The sequence below is a fragment of the Hyla sarda genome, chromosome 1 (genome assembly GCF_029499605.1).
Source record: "Hyla sarda isolate aHylSar1 chromosome 1, aHylSar1.hap1, whole genome shotgun sequence".
Taxonomy (NCBI): Eukaryota; Metazoa; Chordata; class Amphibia; order Anura; family Hylidae; genus Hyla; species Hyla sarda.
The window spans coordinates 134,378,335-134,401,155 of NC_079189.1; the positions used below are offsets into that span (position 1 = coordinate 134,378,335).

Consider the following 22,821-nt stretch of genomic DNA (forward strand, 5'->3'; position numbering starts at 1 on the left):
ATAGACATGAATGGAGAGGGTGTGGCGTGACCTTGACGTCACGTCCCCGTCTCGGAGGCAGCGCCTGGCACAGAATGCCGGGGACTGCACAGAGATCAGCGGCGGGACCCCTGCAATTATACATCTTATTCCCTAGCCTTTGATTGGGGATAAGAGGAATAAACCCGGAATACCCCTTTAAGCATTTCTGGCACATGTGGTATGAACCAAGCCTGACACAGGGGTACAATAAATTATGCTTACAGAGAGTAAGAGACAATCTGGGAATCTGTTCTAGATCCTGAGGTAAACCTTAATTATACTTTATGTAGTTTCACTATGTAAGTAAAAGGGACAAAACATTAACCTTTCTAATATACTTCAGAAAAAATGTATTTCCTTTTATAGAAATCATGGCTCTTATATAATAAAAATTAATAAAAAAAAAAAGACCACTAGGGGTCCCCATACCATGCAGAACATTATCATCTTTGTCCCAGCTGAAGCACAGGCTGGGACAAAGTCCAGGAAGTGAGGATAGGACTAGAACTCCTTTGTGCTCACTCCTGTCCTATCAGACTGTACCATGAAAACAGAGAGGAGGGGGTTACAGAGCAGCCTGCAGGGATTGGATAAAAAGACTCAGTACAGAAGACTCATGAGAAAGTGAATGCATGGTGAGTGAGTGTGGGCTCAGTGTTTTCCAGCTACAGAGTCAAGTAGATCCCAGCAGTGAGGCATCCAACAAACTCTAAAAATGTATATGATGCCTTACAGAAATACATTGGTTGCTCCACTGTCACACACTAAGAAATTGGCTAAAAAATTTACAAGGACCATATATTGTCTATAGAAAAAAGTAACCGCAGAGGCTAAGGTTTGTATACCGAAAAACTGCAAAGACTTCACTCTTCCACAGCAATATATCTAGCAACGTGAGGGTTAAAATATTGATGGATATGTTGCAGGGGAAGAATAAAATGTTTGCACATATTGATACGCACATATGAGTGGACAGACACAAGAATTTCTGCAACATATGTACTAAATGTAAATATTGTAAGCCTTATGGCCATGCACTTTGGCATGCTTATTCCCTTATACTCTTTATTAGTCACCTGATAGGTATGTTATACAGGCTAAGACAAATCTAGAACATGTAGAGGCCAAGTTGATCCATAGAGACCTGTTTTCTTGCATGACAGAGCTCTCCACATAAGTATTGTTCAGCACAGAAGAATGGGCCTGTTGTGCACTAGCTGATCATTTGTATGCATGTAAATAAAGACAAAATGGGATTCCCAGTTCACCTGCACAGGCAACAATAAATGTTAGGGGGTGTTCAGTCAATGAAGTGTTGGGCTATCAGGCCTTAGCCTACATATGCGCATACGTGTTATTTGGGTGGGGTGGGTTACAAGAGGAAGCCAAACAACTTTCTTCTTATTTCACTTATATGTGAATAATGGGTCACTGATGAAAAGCGTTGTTCTTGTGCACAAATGTCTGGGGGAAAAAAACATGAAGTGACTATTTTCTCATAGCCACCAATTAATAACAGAACATGATATTTATTATTATTAATAATCTTTATAGCATCCTTGGTTCCAGGGCACTGTACATATGATAGGAGTTTAAGGAGTACTCCGCTGGAAAAATCTAATCCCCTATCAAAAGGATAGGGGGATGAGATGTTAGATCGCAGTAGGGCTGCAACGATTATTCAATAAAATCTATAAAATTCGATAACTGGATTGGTTGTTGATGAATCCAGTTAACAAATAATCGGCTGATTCGTTGGCACCGGCGGTCATAAGACTGCTGCGGGCGGGGCGGTCAGAAGCTGGGCCGCACTGCCGCAGCCTCTGTTCATCAAGTCCCTGTCCCACCCTCCACTGACCCACTGCTTACCAATGACATGTGCAGGGCTGGTTCTTCACTTTTCATAGGGGCGGCATAGGGGGTATGTGCAGAGCATTGTATCCTAGTGTCTGTACTAGAGACACAAGGGTGCAATGCTCTGCATATACCCCTATGTGTATAGCAGTGTTTGTGTGTACTACATACACACTGCTATACAAATGGTAGTATGTGCCGAGCATTGCATCCTTGTGTCTGTACTACAGACACAAAAGGTGCAATTTTCTGTATATACCCCTATGTGTATAGCAGTATATGCAGAGCATTGCACCCTTGTGTCTGTAGTACAATGTGCAGTGCACACTGCTTTACCTATGGGGTATGTGCAGAGTATTGCACCCTTATGTCTGTACTACAGACACAAGGGTGCAATGCTCTGCACATACCCCCATGGGTATAGCGGTGTGTATGTAGTACATATACACTGCTATACACATGGGGGTGTGTGCAGAGCATTTGCACCCTAGTAATTGTAGTACTACAAAGTCTATACTACAGACATGGGTTGGGTGAAATGCTCTGCAGTCTGCACATACCCCCATGTGTATAGGAGTGCTATATAAAAAGAGTTTAAAAAAAGAAAAAAAAAATGTAAATGAACTGCTCCCCCAATAAAAATTTGCTCCCCCTTTTCCTATTGCTATACAAAAAAAGTAAAATGATTATTATTTATTTATTTTTATTTTTTTACATATTTGATACTGCCGCATGGCTAACTGTCTGAACTATTAAAATATTAGTGAATTATTAACATTTTATTTTAATAGTTCAGACAGTTACCCAGCAGTATCAAATTTACGCTGGCTGTATTATTGGTTGCTGCACTATTGATCCTGTACAGCAACCAGCGTAAACTTGTTTGGTCACATCACATGCTAGAAACTTTTAATATGGCCATTGTACATAATTTTTCAAGTAGAATCAGCTGAAACCCTTTTTTCGACATTTTTTCTGATTATTGGTGAAATAACAGACACGAATCGATTATTAAAATAATAGTTAGCTGCAGCCCTAGATCGCAGGGATCCCGCCACTGGGAACCTCCAATCTCCGTCACGGCACCCCTGTCATTCGGTGCAGGGTGCGAACTCCGCTTCGTGCCCAATGTCTAGCGATGCAGGCCACGCCCCCTTCATTCACTTCTATGGGAGGAGGCGTGACGGCTATGTTAGTGCCGTCACGCCCCCTTCCATTAACATGAATGGAGGGGGCGTAGCATGACATCACGAACAAAGAAGCTGCAAGCTTCCGTGTTCTGGACGCCACCGCTGCCGGCCTGGAGATCGCAGGGGTCCCGCTGCTGGGATAGGGGATAAGATGTTTCATACGGAGTACCCCTTTAAAGTACATAACTCAAGTACAATAGATGTATACAGAGTAAATGGCAGTCTGATAGAGAGGGGGCCCTGCTGCAAGGGCTTATAGTCTACAAGATATTTACCTTCATGAACTGGAAAAGCCTGTATTCTACCTAAGGAAAAGCAGACGTGAAATAGAAAGCTATTGTAATCATTTGTACTATAGAAACATAGGACTCTATTTGTCCCGATAAGATGGTGTGATATTCTCCCCTATAAGAAATGCTTCTCCATAATAAACATTGATTTCACATGAATGGATGTACAGTATCGGCCTATGATTTCCATATGAATAAACGTACAGTGTTGGCCCACAGAATTCCATAGGTGTCATATTGCAATAATACTGCTGCGTGTACCTACTGTAAGCCAGTTCTCATACAGGCCAGTCTTGTTAGTCTTTCCTATGTGATTTTTTAGCTTGTAATATGCAAATGTCCAGAGGATACAAGTAAGGTACCTTGACTTTTTTTTCCCATAAATCGCAGCATGCAACTTTTGTTGAAAACTACCCTGCAAAAATGCATGTATTAATAAAATGCTGCTTTTTGATATCTTGCAACACTGAAACCTAAATAATTTATAGAAAAAGTTAAAGGGGTATTCCAGGAAAAAACTTATATATATATATCTATCTATCAACTGGCTCCAGAAAGTTGAACAGATTTATAAATTTTTTCTATTAAAAAATCTTAATCCTTTCAATAATTATCAGCTGCTGAAGTTGAGTTGTTGTTGTTTTCTGTCTGGCAACAGTGCTCTCTGCTGACATCTCTGTTGTCTCGGGAACTGCACAGTAGGGATCGACCGATATAGTTTTTTTTAGGGCCGATAGCCGATAACTTATACCGATATTCCGGTATAAGTTATCGGCTATTTATCCCCCCGCGACACCGCTGCAGATCATTGATTTAAAGCGGGCGCTTTAAATCAATGAACTGCAGTGGCTTTTGCAGTGCCATAGACCGCCGCCGCCACCCGCTTCTCTCCCCCTGCCTGTCCGGGGATCCTGAGTCCTATCACCGCCACCACGATCGCACCCCCACCACCGCACCGCTCCGCGCCCCCTACCGCCCCGGCCCCATTGCCTCCCCCATCCCCGGTTTTTTAATTACCTGTTCCCAAGGTCCACTCTACATCTGGCTCCGGTGGCGTCCTCCTGAGCTGTCACTGTGCGCACTGATGGTGACGTCACGTCACTCGTCATTGCGCACCGTGTAACGCAGGACGCAGCAGGAGCCAGAAGTAGCGTAAACCCCGGGAACAGGTAATTATAAAACTGGGGATGGGGGAGGCAATGGGGCCGGGGCGGTGCAGTGGGGGGTGTGACGCGGTGCGGCGGGTCGGGGGGGGGGGGGGGTCGTTCGCGGAGCGGGGGGCATTATCGGCTTATCGGCAAGGTAATTGCCGATACAGATAATGCCCAAAATCGTGATTATCGGCCGATAATATCGGCCAAACCGATAATCGGTCGATAACTACTGCACAGAGTAGAAGAGGTTTGCTATGGGGATTTGCTTTTAAACTGGGCGGTTCCCAAGACAGGAGTCATCAGAGAGCACTTAGACAGAAAAGAACAACTCAACTTCAGAAGCTCATAAGTACTGAAAGGATTAAGATTTTTTTAATAGAAGTAATTTACAAATCTGTTTAAAGGGGTACTCCGGTGAAAAACTTTTTTTTTTTTTTTTTTTTTTTTTAATCAACTGGTGCCAGAAAGTTAAACAGATTTGTAAATTACTTCTATTAAAAAAATCTTAATTCTTCCTGTACTTATTAGCTGCTGAATACTACAGTGGAAATTCTTTTCCGTTTGAAACACAGAGCTGTCTGCTGACATCATGAGCACAGTGCTCTCTGCTGACATCTCTGTCCATTTTAGGAACTGTCCAGAGTAAAAGGAAATCCCCATAGCAAACATATGCTGTTCTGGTCAGTTCCTAAAATGGACAGAGGTGTCAGCAGAGAACACTGTGCTCGTGATGTCAGCAGACAGCTCTGTGTTTCAAAAAGAAAAGAATTTCCGCTGTAGTATTCAGCAGCTAATAAGTACAGGAAGGATTAAGATTTTTTAAGAGAATTTACAAATCTGTTTAACTTTCTGGCACCAGTTCTGGCACCAGTTTTTTTTCCTGGATAACCCCTTTAAAAATGCTGTTTGAATGAAAAAACTGGCAGGGAAAATTTTTTTTATAAAATGTACTACAGAGAGATGGGACTTACATTTTGTTTATGCTTATTTTATATCTGGGTTGTACAGGAAAGCAACAATTCCAGATTCTAAGGCAAGACATGGACACTAACGGCAACAAAAGCCATGTGAACCTATCCCTACGGCAGTGGAGAGAGGCAGGATGTGGTTTTTCGATCACATACTTCCATAAAGTGACGCCTGTGTCAAACTTTGTTGGAATACAGAGCATACTGTGGATTTTACAGCATGCCATCGCTATGTTCTGCTAGCGAACATGATTTCTACACCCTATTCATGTCAAATAAAGCAGTCAAGCATATACACACCACGGATTTGTTGCAGAAATTTTGGGGTAATTGTCCTATACATATGAATGGGGCTTGCAGATGCCCATGCTGCATTGCCAACTCCATTCAGATATATGAATAGGATCTACAGAAATCCAGCATGTAAAAACCATGTATGAATGTGGTCATCTATGTAACATGTGCTTGTCACAGTTTAGCATGAGCTACCTAATTCATTCCGAAATGTTACAATCCACATTCCAGAGCTGTTCATTTCCGGCCACAGCAGTAAAGAGGCTTCTTACATGGCCACCACATACCAGATTCGTGAGCTCAACTGCTGTCTGACAGCTGGTCATCATCAATTCACATCTACGTAGCAGCCCTTCAAGGGCACAGAGGGTAAAGCATGGCAGGATCTACTGCCAGGGTCAAACTGTCACAATGCTATGACACCCAGAAAACTAGCATACAGCATTCACAAGCTGTACAGCTGGAACTGCATAGCTCAGTGGTCTTCAACCTGTGGACCTCCAGATGTTGCAAAACTACAACTCCCAGCATGCCCGGACAGCCGTTGGCTGTCCGGGCATGCTGGGAATTGTAGTTTTGCAACATCTGGAGGTCCACAGGTTGTAGACCACTGGCATAGATTGCCACATAGGGGGAGATTTATCAATACCTATCCAGAGGAAAAGTTGCTGAGTTACCCATAGCAACCAATCAGATCACTTAAAGGCCTATGAAAAATGAAAGAGGCAATCTGATTAATTGCTATGGGCAACTCAGAAACTTTTCCTCTGGACAGATTTTAAAGAGGTATTCCAGGAAAACACTTTTTTTTATATCAACTGGCTCCAGAAAGTTAAAGGGGTACTCCGGTGCTTACACATCTTTTCCCCTATCCAAAGGATAGGGGATAAGATGCCTGATTGCGGGAGTCCCGCTGCTGGTGACCCCCGTGATCTTGCACGTGGCACCCCGTTTGTAATCAGTCCCCGAAGCGTGTTCGCTCCGGGACTGATTTCCGGCGACTACAGGGCAGGCGGCGTGTGACATCACGCCCTTGTGTGATGTCACGCTCTGCCCCTCAATGCAAGCCTACGGGAGGGGGCGTGACAGCTATCACACCCCCTCCCGTAGGCTTGCATTGAGGGGCGGAGCATGACATCACACGGGGGCGTGACATCACACGCCGCCCACCCTGTAGTCGCCGGTATTCAGTCCTGGAGCGAACACACTCCGGGGACTGATTACAAACGGGGTGCCGCGTGCATGATCCCAGGGGTCCCCAGCGGACTCCCGCGATCAGGCATCTTATCCCCCTATCCTTTGGATAGGGGATAAGGTGTCTAAGCAACGGAGTACCCCTTTAAAACAGATTTGTAATTTACTTCAATTAAAAAATCTTAATCCTTTCAATAATTATCAGCTGCTGAAGTTAAGTTGTTGTTTTCTGTCAGGCAACAGTGCTCTCTGCTGACATCTCTGCTTGTCTCGGGAACTGCACAGAGTAGAAGAGGTTTGCTATGGGGATTTGCTTCTAAACTGGGCGTTTCCCGAGACACGTGTCATCAGAGAGCACTTAGAAAGAAAAGAACAACTCCACTTCAGCAGCTTGTAAGTACTGAAAGGATTAAGATTTTTTAATAGAAGTAATTTACAAATCTGTTTAACTTTCTGGAGCCAGTTCCTGGATAACCCCTTTAATAAATCTCCCCCATAGTCTTGTGGGGACATCTGCTCCTTGTCCAGTGGGTGGCACTTACCATTGACTGACAGTGGTCACTATATACATGCTTATACAGTTAAGCCTGTCACTCATTGGCAGAGATTTATCAAAAAGTTGCCGAGTTGCCCATAGCAACCAATCAGGTCGCTTCTTTCATTTTTCAGAGGTCTTTTCAAAAATGATAGAAGCGATCTGCTATGGGCAACTCAGCAATTTTTCCAATGGTCAGGTTTTGATAAATCTCCCCCATGAGTATAAGACAGACAGGACTTAGGGTCCAGTATAAGGAGAGATTTATATTGTTGATTCCCGAATGCAGAATTAAAGGGGTTATCCAGGAAAAAACTTTTTTTTTTTAAATATCAACTGGCTCCAGAAAGTTAAACAGATTTGTAAATTGCTTCTATTAAAAAAATCTTAATCCTTTCAGTACTTATGAGCTTCTGAAGTTGAGTTGTTCTATTCTGTCTAAGTGCTCTCTGATGACACGTGTCTCGGGAACCGCCCAGTTTAGAAGAGGTTTGCTATGGGGATTTGCTTCTAAACTGGGAGGTTACTGAGACAGGTGTCATCAGAGAACACAGACAGAAAAGAACTCAACTTCAGAAGCTCATAAATACTGAAAGAAAAAAAAAGTTTTTTTCCTGGATAACCCCTTTAAGCAACTTTTTAAATAGTCTCTATTAGAAATGTCCTACCATTTGTCTACTACTCAGACAAGGATCAGTCATAGTCTGACAGACTATTAAAGAACTTTTTGCTCTCTCAGCGTTAGGATCCATCCACACTGCTGAATTTTAGCCAGCGCAATTTCATTGGCGGAACGGACATTCGGTAAAAGAATGAACCTGTTCGTTATTCGAGCTGAATCGAGCAGCAGAATCTCATAGAAGTCAATGGGACCTTAATTTCCATCCAAAATCAGTTGTGTGACCGGAATAGGGGCAGAATTACAGCGGAAACTCATTATGGAATTTCAGGATGGAATTTATTAAAACAGCCCACTAAAGTTCTTACTGGCCAACAAAACACCCATTCTCAATCCATTTCTTACACTGCAGCCATTTTTGTACATAAAACAAGCATATATGAATGAAATGATAAAACAGTAAAAAGAAATAAAGTAAAATTAATCTAGATACATTTTGTTGTAACGTCTGCCATGTCTATTCTCTTTCTGGGTCTCTTTTCTCTTGTTGGCAATGCCTAGTCTGGTATACAAATAGGCTAAATGGGGCAGTACTTTTCCAGGCAAGAACCAGAATTCCACTCTGAATATCTGCAGCAGAATTTGCTCTGCAACTTCACACCAGTTCCATTGCAGCAGACCAGCTCCCATTGTTTTCATAGGGATTCTGCTGCACTGTGCACATGGCAGAAGAATCTGCTGCAGAAATTCTGACTCTGGCCTCCGCAGAAGGAAGTGACACATCAAGTTTTTTCTGCGGAATCTGCTCGCAGTACATTTTCGAGTAGTCCTAGCGCCAACTTTTTCTGCCAGCACCTACTGCTTGCGTAATGTTCACCCAGAAATGGGGCCTTAGAGATAACAAGGGGGAGAAACCGAGAAAAGCTTCCAAAGCTGGAAAGAGAGAAGAGAGCAGATACAAATCAGTCTGCTAGAGAGACTCATATAGGCTGCGTACAAAATACATAGAAAGAAAACAGAGGTTACTCGGCACACTGTAGAGCAGTGGTCTTCAACCTGCGGACCTCCAGATGTTGCAAAACTACAACTCCCAGCATGCCCGGACAGCCGTTGGCTGTCCGGGCATGCTGGGAGTTATAGTTTTGCAACATGTGGAGGTCCGCAGGTTGTAGACCACTGCTGTAGAGGCTGTAGAAGTAAAAGTAAGCAAGTGTTTTAGAGAAACTGCAGTTGCAATTCACGTTCCAAACTGCTGACACTGTTAAATAACTGTTAGGACAAGGAGACACATGGCACCTTCCTTATAGATTTGTCTGTATTTCCATAAAATAGAAATCATATGCAGCAAAGTGTCAAAGTGCTAAGGGCTAGAACCCCTCCTCGCTCCAGCTCCCATTCTCGTCCTAGCTTCATTGACAGTCAGGTGAAAGCCGAGCCCAGTTTCCAAATATTGCACACATTTGTGCATGCACAGCGCAGGAATGAGATTTCAGCTGACAGTTCTCTTTATATTTCATTTAATATATTTTCTCCAAAACTAAGTGTCAGGTACACAGCATTTTTCTAATAACACTATCTTATAATTTACAATCCTGTTGTTCTGTTAATTTGACTGGTTATCTGCTCAGGTTTTCATCACATATAGGATCATATTGATTATGACACATATATATATATATATATATATATATATATATATATATATGTATTCACATATACACACATATATACACTCCCTGTCAAGGGAGTCAGGCTTTATTCTCTATACAGAGGTATATAGCTTCTTAGAACCTTTAGGGCACGCTCCCACTTGGCATATATGCAGCATATTTCACGCTGGGTAAAATCTGAGGAAGCAGCGGGAAATACACTGCGTATCCCTTGCTCACCATTCACACAGGACTTTCCAGCGCCAGCCCTATGTGTGCAGTGACTTTTAGAGGCGAGGCCGTGTGTCGGCGTGACTGTGACGTCATCTCCGCCTCCAAAACTCACTACACACATAGGGCTGCCGCGGTCGGAAATCCCTGTGTGAATGGTGAGCAAGGGATACACAGTCTATTTCCCGCTGCTTCCTCAGATTTTACCCAGCGTGAAATACACTGCATACATGCCAAGTGGGAACGTGCCCTAAAAGGGCTGACGGAGTTCCACTTTAAGAAAAAAAAGGAACCAGCATTTTCTTTGACTAAGGCTTCTTTCACACTATGAAAAGTACCCGTTATATAACATCCGTTATAAAATAGCGAGCAATCGCGAGGTTTAACCGCCATTAGAAAATCCCATTATAGTCTATGGGATTTTTCTAATAGCCGTTTTAACCCGTTATCACCCGTTATTCATAACTGGCATTATTTTATGAGGGGAGATAGTAACGGAAGAAATAGTGCATGCACTATTTCTTCCGTTCAATCGCCCGTCCCAAAAGAACGCCCGTTATGAATAACGGGGGATAACAGGTTAAAATGGCTATTAGAAAAATCCCATAGACTATAATGGGATTTTCTAATGGCGGTTTAACCCCGCGATCACCCGCTATTTTATAACGGATGTTATATAACGGGTACTTTTCATAGTGTGAAAGCAGCCTAATATCAGATACAATGTTCAAATCGATTTGTTTTCAGTCTATTAGCACTTACTAGCTGTGTCATAATATGTCCCAGTTAGAATCTTCCTTGTGAGGATACACTTCCTAAACTGTTCTTCGTTCCCTGACACACTTTAGGAGTCTGCCCTAAGGATGTGTCCGCAGTGACCTCCTCATAGCTAAGTGACATGTCCATTTCTCATAGGTCCTCCTGCTGGCTGCTATACAGTATCCAGTGAAATCCCCCTTTACCCTCTGCTGCCATTCTCTGCATGTTATCTCCTCTGATCTTGGAGCATGCACCCCTCCCCTTTGTAATCAATACATGGTGCCCCGCAGTGGCTTTCTTCTTGTTCTATAACTAGTGACTGGGGAAGTTTAAGTTTAGAACTTGAAAAATAAAGTATATAAGAAAGAATATTCCATACATGTGTCCTCCTGTGTTTGTGATCTTTGCTGAGTAGAGATATATACTAAAGCATTAATAAAGGTATCATCGCTTCTCCACTCATCTCCTTAAATGAGCAGGTGATCTATTGAAATAAGTGAATTGTCAAATATCCTTTAAATACTTTGCTTATGTAGATAAAGATTTCCCTTAAGACTGGCCCTCAATATCAGAAGGGGTTGACTCCCAGCAGGCACACATTCCAGCCAACCGAATGGGTCACCACACTTCACCCCTTATTGTTAACCAGGCACAGCTCCTTACATTGTGTAGTGGATGTGCCTGGTATTGCAGCTTCATACAGGAACCATGTTGCAGTGCCAGGCACAGCTCCTTACATTGTGTAGTGGATGTGCCTGGTATTGCAGCTTCATACAGGAACCATGTTGCAGTGCCAGGCACAGCTCCTTACATTGTGTAGTGGATGTGCCTGGTATTGCAGCTTCATACAGGAACCATGTTGCAGTGCCAGGCACAGCTCCTTACATTGTGTAGTGGATGTGCCTGGTATTGCAGCTTCATACAGGAACCATGTTGCAGTGCCAGGCACAGCTCCTTACATTGTGTAGTGGATGTGCCTGGTATTGCAGCTTCATACAGGAACCATGTTGCAGTGCCAGGCACAGCTCCTTACATTGTGTAGTGGATGTGCCTGGTATTGCAGCTTCATACAGGAACCATGTTGCAGTGCCAGGCACAGCGCCTTACATTGTGTAGTGGATGTGCCTGGTATTGCAGCTTCATACAGGAACCATGTTGCAGTGCCAGGTACAGCTCCTTACATTGTGTAGTGGATGTGCCTGGTATTGCAGCTTCATACAGGAACCATGTTCCAGTGCCAGGCACAGCTCCTTACATTGTGTAGTGGATGTGCCTGGTATTGCAGCTTCATACAGGAACCATGTTGCAGTGCCAGGCACAGCTCCTTACATTGTGTAGTGGATGTGCCTGGTATTGCAGCTTCATACAGGAACCATGTTGCAGTGCCAGGCACAGCTCCTTACATTGTGTAGTGGATGTGCCTGGTATTGCAGCTTCATGCAGGAACCATGTTGCAGTGCCAGGCACAGCTCCTTACATTGTGTAGTGGATGTGCCTGGTATTGCAGCTTCATACAGTAACCATGTTGCAGTGCCAGGCACCGCTCCTTACATTGTGTAGTGGATGTGCCTGGTATTGCAGCTTCATACAGGAACCATGTTGCAGTGCCAGGTACAGCTCCTTACATTGTGTAGTGGATGTGCCTGGTATTGCAGCTTCATACAGGAACCATGTTGCAGTGCCAGGCACAGCTCCTTACATTGTGTAGTGGATGTGCCTGGTATTGCAGCTTCATACAGTAACCATGTTGCAGTGCCAGGCACCGCTCCTTACATTGTGTAGTGGATGTGCCTGGTATTGCAGCTTCATACAGGAACCATGTTGCAGTGCCAGGTACAGCTCCTTACATTGTGTAGTGGATGTGCCTGGTATTGCAGCTTCATACAGGAACCATGTTGCAGTGCCAGGCACAGCTCCTTACATTGTGTAGTGGATGTGCCTGGTATTGCAGCTTCATACAGGAACCATGTTGCAGTGCCAGGCACAGCTCCTTACATTGTGTAGTGGATGTGCCTGGTATTGCAGCTTCATACAGGAACCATGTTGCAGTGCCAGGCACAGCTCCTTACATTGTGTAGTGGATGTGCCTGGTATTGCAGCTTCATACAGGAACCATGTTGCAGTGCCAGGCACAGCTCCTTACATTGTGTAGTGGATGTGCCTGGTATTGCAGCTTCATACAGGAACCATGTTGCAGTGCCAGGCACAGCTCCTTACATTGTGTAGTGGATGTGCCTGGTATTGCAGCTTCATACAGGAACCATGTTGCAGTGCCAGGCACAGCTCCTTACATTGTGTAGTGGATGTGCCTGGTATTGCAGCTTCATACAGGAACCATGTTGCATTGCCAGGCACAGCTCCTTACATTGTGTAGTGGATGTGCCTGGTATTGCAGCTTCATACAGGAACCATGTTGCAGTGCCAGGCACAGCTCCTTACATTGTGTAGTGGATGTGCCTGGTATTGCAGCTTCATACAGGAACCATGTTGCAGTGCCAGGCACAGCTCCTTACATTGTGTAGTGGATGTGCCTGGTATTGCAGCTTCATACAGGAACCATGTTGCAGTGCCAGGCACAGCTCCTTACATTGTGTAGTGGATGTGCCTGGTATTGCAGCTTCATACAGGAACCATGTTGCAGTGCCAGGCACAGCTCCTTACATTGTGTAGTGGATGTGCCTGGTATTGCAGCTTCATACAGGAACCATGTTGCAGTGCCAGGCACAGCTCCTTACATTGTGTAGTGGATGTGCCTGGTATTGCAGCTTCATACAGGAACCATGTTGCAGTGCCAGGCACAGCTCCTTACATTGTGTAGTGGATGTGCCTGGTATTGCAGCTTCATACAGGAACCATGTTGCAGTGCCAGGTACAGCTCCTTACATTGTGTAGTGGATGTGCCTGGTATTGCAGCTTCATACAGGAACCATGTTGCAGTGCCAGGCACAGCTCCTTACATTGTGTAGTGGATGTGCCTGGTATTGCAGCTTCATACAGGAACCATGTTGCAGTGCCAGGCACAGCTCCTTACATTGTGTAGTGGATGTGTCTGGTATTGCAGCTTCATACAGGAACCATGTTGCAGTGCCAGCTGCTGCAGAGCGTCAGGAGCTGTCCCTGGTAAATAAATGACAAGGATGCAGAAGCTGTCCCCACAAACAATGCAGCCCCTTCAATAGGAGTGCAAGGAGTCTGATCTTATTGATCTGATACCGAGGATCTATTCTAAGGATAGACAATGAATACTGTCCAAGAAAACCCCAGTAACTATTCTATTGTCAACATGTATGCAGTATTCTTCTATACTTCTTTCTTCAATTTCTAACCTTACACTAAGCTCTGTTTGCATATAGTGAATAGCAAAAATCTCAAATAAATCATAAAGCTGTCATGTCCAGATGTTGCTAGGGGTACTGATTTCTCCCGATGCTAGAGCTTTACTACAGATTTCGTAAGGCTAAATGTGAGAATAAATAACCAGGCTATGAGGTTTCCTCAGTGCTGGGTGGTATGACCAAAAATGAATATCACAGTATTTTTCTAAATTATGGCGGTTTCACGGTATTTAACAGTATTTTTTTTTTTATGGGAATTTTTAATTTTATTTCATTTTAATTTCATTTTTAGAATGGGAAAAGGGGGGTGATTCTGACTTTTATTAGGGGAAGGGTTAAATGATTTTAATTTTTTTTTGCAATGTTATAGCCCCCACACTGCACACACTGATCTTTTACATTGATCATTGTTATCCCATAGGATAGCATTGAGCAGTGTTTCTTCCACTTAGCTGCTCCTACCTGGATCTTAGGAACAGAGCAGTCATTCGGCGATCGGACACACAGGAGGAAGGTAGGGGACCCTCCTCGTCTCCTCCAGCTGTTCGGGACACCGCGATTTTGCCGCGGCAGTCTCGAGCAGCCCACTGAGCTAACTGGCACTTATTAGCTTTCACTTTAGACCCGGCGATCAACTTTGAATGCTGCGTCTAAAGGGTCAATAAGGCACAGCACCACGTACAGGTACGACCTCTGTCCCCAACAGGGTATACACTCATCGGTATTGCAGTATATGAAAAATTCATATAATTTAAAACAAAAACAAAAAACACCAGTATTCGGTATGAACCAGTATACTGCCCAGCACTAGGTTTCCTTTCTGGAAAGTCAGTTTAATGTGTATGGGGGCTTTCCAACTCAACACCAACAGATTATATCAATTAAAAAGGGCCAGGCATGCTGAATTTCCACTGCCTAATAACTTTTTCCTTAGAAAGACAAGCCACCAACAGAAGAGTCTGGCAGCGGCTTACCCCTCCTCTTCTACCATTTAGAACACATGAAGGGATCAGAAAAGATAGCCTTGGCTGAATGCATGGCTGACAGCTAATCCATGAGTATGTGGGTTCCAAAGGCTGTCCGGGCATGCTGAGAGTTGTAATTTTACAACAGCTGGAGGCACCATGGTTGGGAAACACTATTGGGAAAAACAAAACACGCTTATAACTGGAATGGAAACTAACAGCGGATTAGAAGACTGATATGGGCTTATAGGGCAGGGGACACTGAACAACATTGTACCTTCATTATCCTTTTCTTCTGCATTTTTTTTGTGTAGCATTAATATGCTAATGAGGGCACTGGATGCACTGACAATTCATACAGAGGAGATACAGCAGTCGGCACTGCCCTCACTCGTAATGCTACAAAATAGGACCCCCGGAGCAGTAACAGTATTAATCCCAGAGTGGTATCCACCATACATTCTCAGATGTGTCCTGTCCCGCAAGATGCACAGTCCAATCAAATAACGTTACTGGATGCAATGAGGGTGCACCGATCTGCTATAACAGCGCCTCCCCATGGGTATTATCCAACTCTATGCACTGACCTACGTAACTCAAGGAGACAAGTCAGTGCAGAGGGCCAGATTAATATTCATGGGGAGGTGCAGTTACAGCAGTAGGAAGATTGGTGCACCTAGGGTTAAAGTAATGCCCACCCTGCACCAAATGTCCTCAATAGTAGCAGAGAGAGATAATAAAGGTACCATGCAAATCAGTGTCCCCTGCCCTATGAGCTGATATCAACCGGTCACAGTCTTCTAATCTGCTGTCAGTTCCTCTTTAACATACTGTACGACAAGCGTAAGCTATAAAGTATTATACCGCTACATGTAGGGCTTCTTTCACACTGCCGTTAGGACGTTGTTCCCCATCACATGAACCGCCGTTAAAGTCGCACACACCAAAAAAAAAAAAAAAAAAAGAGGGACTTTAACGTCCGTTGTTGACGGGGAGTAACAGCAGTGTGAAAGGGGCCTAATAAAAATGTAACGTATCTGTTACAGAAGAGGCCTAAACATGAGCCATTATACAAGACTATACAAGTATGTGGATGTCTCACAGGCCTCCACGTGTGGTTATAAATGTAGCCCTATGTTAAATATGTATTTTCATCAGACTCCATGTTTCATACTGACTGGTCAGATAAAGAAACTACAGCAAGCCACCTTCTTATGGAGCAAAGTATATTTACGGGTGCCCATTTTGTGACCAGATGGGTACCACATACAGTACCTACATGTATAGGAGGACAATTGTGCTGTTTGTTAGTAAAACAACTTACATCCCTGAACAGTCCTTCTCCCCATGGATCTGACCACTTCCTGGTTTCCTCTCTGAACCATGACCCTGCTGTTACCAGGCAACAGAACATCTATTTTCCCACAATCCCCCTTGCTTGCATATATAGTACTTCCTGGACACTGCAGACCAGGACTTTGCAGTTAAACTGAGCATGTGTGACCACCTTCGTGGGTCGTAACAAAGGGCAGCAGGTTATTAAAACAAAGCAAGCACATGGGGTTTAACGTACCATATATCTGTAACAGTACTTTTTTTTTTAAACACTTCTACATTTGAACTATGATTAATTTTAACATAATGCCTCAGTTTAGACTTATTTAGCTTCAAAAGACTATCCCTTTAACTGGCATACAGACTAAGCAGAAAAAAAAACATGTCAGGTTCCATCAGGAGAGATGTAACTGCACCCTGGGCATCCCTGTCGGCTGTCTCAGCAAGGATCATGCATAGGCCCTTTAATTAGAAAAGGACCATGCAGTATATGTGCCAAGATGGTTGATGCCCAGCGTGCAGATGCTAAGTCAGTGCAAAGTATGCCTTGACATTGCCTTTAAAGGGGTTCTCCGGTGCTTAAACATCTTATCCCCTATCCAAAGGATAGGGGATAAGATGCCTGATCGCGGGAGTCCCACCGCCGGGGACCCCAGTGATCTTGCACGCGGCACCCGGTTTGTAATCAGTCCCCGGAGCGTGTTCGCTCCGGGACTGATTAGCGGCGACTACAGGGCGGGCGGTGTGCGACGTCCCGCCCCTGTGTGATTGTGTGATGTCACGCTCCGCCCCGCAATGCAAGCCTACGGGAGGGGGCGTGATAGCTATCACGCCCCCTCCCGTAGGCTTGCATTGAGGGGCGGAGCATGACGTCACACGCCGCCCGCCCTGTAGTCGCCCATAATCAGACCCGGAGCGAACACGCTCCGGGGACTGATTACAAACGGGGTGCCGCGTGCATGATCCCGGGGGTCCCCAGTGACGGGACTCCTGCGATCAGGCATCTTATCCCCAATCCTTTGGATAGGGGATAAGATGTTTAAGCACCGGAGTACCCCTTTAAAAGGGCCTGTTCACACGTACAGTATCCTGCACATATTTGAGGCTGCAGAATTTATGCTGTGTCCAGTCATTTAGATTACACTGAAAGCTGCAGCTTTAAACCTGCAAATCAAATGTGCGGAAGATACTGTACAAATGAATACACCCTAAGGGTAGGGTCACACGTAGCGCATCCGCAGCGTATTTCATGCTGCGCAGCGGTCAGACCTCCCCGGATCCGACACTTATCTCCTGCACGACACCCCGGCAGTCCCCAGGAACTGAGCGTGTCAACCCCTCCCACGAAGAGGCAGACGACACTCCCCTTTCATGTATCTCTATGGGAGAGCCAAAGATATAGAGTTCGGATAGGGGATAAGTGTGCCTGCACCGAAGTACTCCTTTAACATCTATATTCCATAGGCATAGCTTTCGTAAAAGATTTCCTTGCATAATTTCATATTTTATATATATATATATATATATATATATATATATATATATATGTATATAAGGATTTTTCTATAGTCGAGGACAGTGGAAAAGGTGTGTCCCAAGCACTGCTAAGCCCGGGCTGCAACGCCTCTCTCCATTTACGTCACGGCATCTCCTGTATGTGGGACTGACACAGAGGGCTCCCGCACATAGACCGTTCGCGTGGTGAGGCTCTTCCTTCAGTCAGCTGGCCTCCTAGCAGACACAGGAGATTTGCCTGGTGGCTCTGAACTGCAGTATTGTTATCTGTAAAAGCTGGGTACATAAAGGGACAGCAGGCTGTCGCGAGCAGCAAACAGACCTTAGATAAAGCAACGTTTTTTAATGCTTCATCTGTTTGACCTTCAGTGATTCACATTTCCTTGTAATGAATCAATCTCCACTGGGAAAGTGAGTCACATTACTTAAGTAAGACTGCTGGTGATTCACAAAACTACAAGAAGGGGGCACTACTTACCCCACCCTAAAGGACTTCAATAAAGAGGGCTTTCAGTAAGGCTGCTTTCACACTATGAGCATTCATCCGTTATTAAATGTCCGTTTTCTGTGTAAAAATGGACGTTTAATAACGGATGAAATAAAGGGTGCTAACAGCTGAATAAATATTCATCCATTACCCTTATCCCTCATGTATGAGCAAATACCTCTGCCTACAGACTCCCACAGCCAGGACTACTACTGCTCCCATCATGGAACAGACTTGTATCCATGATGGGAGTAGTAATTCCCTGGCTGCGGGAGTCTGCAGACAGCTGGGGAGGCTACATTAGTGCTTGTACTACTACCCCCATCATGGAACAGAGTCTGTTCCATGATGGGGGTTGTAGTACAGGGGCTGAGGGATTGATCGCACCGGGTTTCACTTCTGAGACCCGATGCGATCAAAAGTTATTAAGCAGGGGAGTGGGTGGCATGCTCCGCAACCCTGCGATGTATCCGTGTGTTTTAACTTTCATTTTTGAATCCCCCGCGGGGGGCCCTGAATGGCCGGTACTGAGGAGCCAATCAGGGCTCTCAGCGAGAGATTGAAAAATGAACTTTGAGAGTAGCAGGGGCCAAAGAGCACTGTGGGGGGCAAGATATATAGCTCTGCGGGGGGGGGGGGGGGCAGACATATAGCCTATATATCTAGCCCCACAGCAGCGCATTAGATATGACCCCCGCCTGCGCATTAAATATATACACGCTGGCGCATTAAATATATACCCCCGCAGCGCATGTATATGTGCCCTCGCAGCTCTTCTATATACATATACCCCTGCCGCCGTATGAATGAAAAGTATTTCTATTAGCAGTGCATAGAGCCGGGAGCCGGCTAATAGAAATACTTTACATTCATACGGCGGCAGGGGCATGTGTATATAGAAGTGCTGTGGGGAGCAGACATATAGGGTTATCTGTCCCCCCAATGCTTTTACATACATATACCTCTGCTGCTATATGAATGGAAGGTATTTCTATTAGCAGCGCATAGTGCCGGGAGGCGGCTCTATGCGCTGCTAATAGAAATACTTTTCATTCATACGGCGGCAGGGGTATATGTATATAGAAGAGCTGGGGGGGGGGGGCAGACATATACATGTGCTGCGGGGGTATATATTTAATGCGCCAGCGTGTATATATTTAATGCACAGGCGGGGGTCATATCTAATGCGCTGCTGGGGGGCTAGATATATAGGCTATATGTCTGCACCCCCCCCCCCCCCTCTGCAGCGCTATATATCTTGCCCCCCACAGTGCTCTTTGGCCCCTGCTACTCTCAAAGTTCATTTTTCAATCTCTCGCTGAGAGCCCTGATTGGCTCCTCAGTACCAGCCAATCAGGGCTCCCCTCGTGGGATTCAAAAATGAGAGTTAAAACACACTATACATCGCAGGGTTGCGGAGCATGCCGCCCGCTCCCCTGCTTAATAACTTTTGATCGCATCGGATCTCAGAAGTGAAACCTGGTGCGATCAATCCCTCAGCCCCTGTACTACAACCCCTATCATGGAACAGACTCTGTTCCATGATGGGAGTTGTAGTACAAACACTAATCTAGCCTCCCCAGCTGTCTGCAGACTCCCACAGCCAGGGAATTTCTACTCCCATCATGGAAACAAGTCTGTTCCATGATGGGAGTAGTAGTCCACCCTCAGCACTGCAGGAGTCTGCTGATGTCACCTCTTCTGAGCATGCTCAGAAGTAATAACGGACATAATAAACTGTGTGCAACTGTGTGCATCCGTCAGCCATAGACTTCAATGTTAAAAATAACGGCCGTTAATTTACCCGTTTCTTGTGACGGAAGAAAAATTGGTGCATGTGCCGTTATTTCTTCCGTCACAACTAACAGCCGTTATTCATGACGGACTATAACGGGTCATAAAGGATAATCAAAAAATCCCATAGACTTTAATGGGATTGTTTAACGGCCGTTTACCAGGGCTTTTCTAACGGACGTTTGTAACGGATGAATTTTTATAGTGTGAAAGCAGCCTAAGAAGTAGGGCACACAAACAAAGTTATTTAAAACACTTGAAGGCAACAGGTCCCTAAAGCGGAGCTTTACAAATAGTGTTCCTCCAGCTGTTGCAAAACTACAACTCTCAGCATGCCCGGACAGCCAAAGGCTGTCCGGGCATGCTGGGAGTTGTAGTTTTGCAACAGCTGGAGACACACTGTTTCAGAAACACTGCCTTACAGGGAAGAGAACTTGAGACAATTATTAGCATTGTTCCTAGCAAACAAAAATAGCAAGAGAGAGGGCTCCCCTCCACACCGTAAAGGAAATGGGTTCCCATCAATAATGCATTTCACAATCCATAATCCTTGAGAAACTGGCAGGAAATTACTTTCATATGCAAGTTACTGTACTCAAAGGGTGAAACTCACAAGGACAAGAAAAGGACATAAAGGTATGTTTTGTATTATCGACACGGTCTAGACCCATGCATCTCGTCTCATCCAAGCTTTATCCAAAATTAACAGAAAAGGACATTCATTATTACTAGAACATAAAAACAACAGGATGCGCTCCGTAGTGTGATCTCTCAGGATACAATGGTAACGCAACATGTGAATATGCACTTACCAGAAATAGTTGTACTCCGTCCAAGTACAACCATGGATAAAGGTGTGATGTGATATAATGGGGTCTCTGCAGCCGCTCCACCTCATGCAAAATATATATATATATATATATATATATATATATATATATATTAGGGGTGTGAATCGCCAAGAATTTGGCGATTCGATTCGAATCGCGATACCAGTGTGGCGATTCGATATATCGCGATATATCGCGATACCGTCTAGGTGACGATACATCGCGATATATCGCCCACCTGGAAGCATTCATAGATCCCAATAGACGCCGCTGTCAGCTTTGACAGCGGCGATCTAGTACTCCGGTGCTGCAAAATAAAATAAAACACACTTTATCTTACCTGCCAACGAGCCCCCGGAGCTCCGGTACAGGTGTTGGGTCCCCGGGCTGTATTCTTCTTACTTCCTGTTAGTCCCACGTCACATGGAGCTTCAGCCTATCACCTGCGGAGGCGGGACATCGCTGCGGCTGGTGATAGGCTGAAGCTCCATGTGACGTGCCGGACTAACAGGAAGTAAGAAGAATACAGCCCGGGGACCCAACACCTGTACCGGAGCTCCGCGGGCTCGTTGGCAGGTAAGAAAAGTGCGTTTTATTAAAAATTCCACATTCCTAAAAGAATCGATTCAAAAATATTTTGAATCGATTCTGTATCGGCAAATGAAAAATCGCGATTATCGCGAGAATCGATTTTTTCTTACATCCCTAATATATATAGCGTAGAAACTCCTTCAAACCCAGCAGAGCAGACCAGGATAAAAATCGAAATTTTTCTTTGTTCCCACAATGCAACGCGTTTCGCGGAAGTTCCGCTTCATCAGGCATAGGAGCTGGGACAAGGTGTGTGGATTTTAAAGGGAAAATCATTTAACCCCTTCAGGGAATAAAGAAAAATTTCAATTTTATCCTGGTCTCAAGCACCTGTTTGACTCTGCTGGGTTTGGGGGAGTTTCTACGCTATATTCATTATTACGGTACCTCAAGTGCAGCATACAACACATTCATATGCAGAGCACACGTCCTATAGATGAAGAGGGTGGTGGTGGTGGCGGGGGGGGGGGGGTTAAACAATATCAGGTCATACCAGCTATTTGCTTAGAAACTGTATAAGCAAGTTGTACAAGGTGCAATTCTGACGCACTTCCCAATTTATCCAAATATAAAGCCATAAGTACATTTTTTACTTAGTACCATAATACTCTGTTAGGTTATGTTTATTTATTTATTTATTGTGTTTTACTTTTTGTGCCATACCATACAAATACCATTTTAACTATTTGCAAAGATTGTGTTTTTTTGTTCTTTACTTTACATTTTATAAGTATTTATTTCTTCATTTAAAATGTTATACATATTTATACATTTTTTTCTTCTTTCCCGCTGTTGGACTTGACTGTGTGATCCTCCGATCCCTTTAATAACACCATGCAGTAATCTTTCACCACAAAAACAATGGGGGGGGGGGGGGGGGCATTTATCAATGTTTGCTTATGTATTCCTTTTTTTAGTTATTTTTTTCTTACAATTTTTTTACTTATGTGCGACATATTTATCAACTGGTTTCAGCCTGTTGATAAATTTCTTTCACTTAAGCAATTTTTTTTTTTTACTTTGGTATTGGTTTTGTCTGCTCCATGTCTGAGCTGGAGTAAATTTAGTAGGTTTTTTTTATGCCCTGCGACTTTTTTGCGACTGTCGCACTTCATAAATTTCTGACCACTACAAGTCAAAATAGTTTTTCTACTAAAAAAAAAGCGGGAAAAAAAATTAGATTTTCTCGCTGTCAGAACAAAAAGTCGCAC

The 22,821-nt window shown here is 44.2% G+C and overlaps 1 protein-coding gene across 7 annotated transcripts in view; it reads right to left on the minus strand.

Moving 5' to 3' along the window:
* The window catches only part of RAPGEF2 (Rap guanine nucleotide exchange factor 2), a 294,507-nt gene that overhangs the window by 126,430 nt on the left and 145,256 nt on the right, over window positions 1-22,821 (minus strand). Inside the window, exon 1 of one of the 7 annotated variants that reach the window (XM_056561600.1) lies at window positions 16,383-16,400. The exons of the other annotated variants lie outside the window; for them this stretch is intronic. The gene's annotated coding sequence lies outside the window, so the exon portion shown is untranslated. Of the gene's footprint in view, window positions 1-16,382; window positions 16,401-22,821 lie in introns of those variants that run through there. 7 annotated transcript variants of the gene reach the window in all.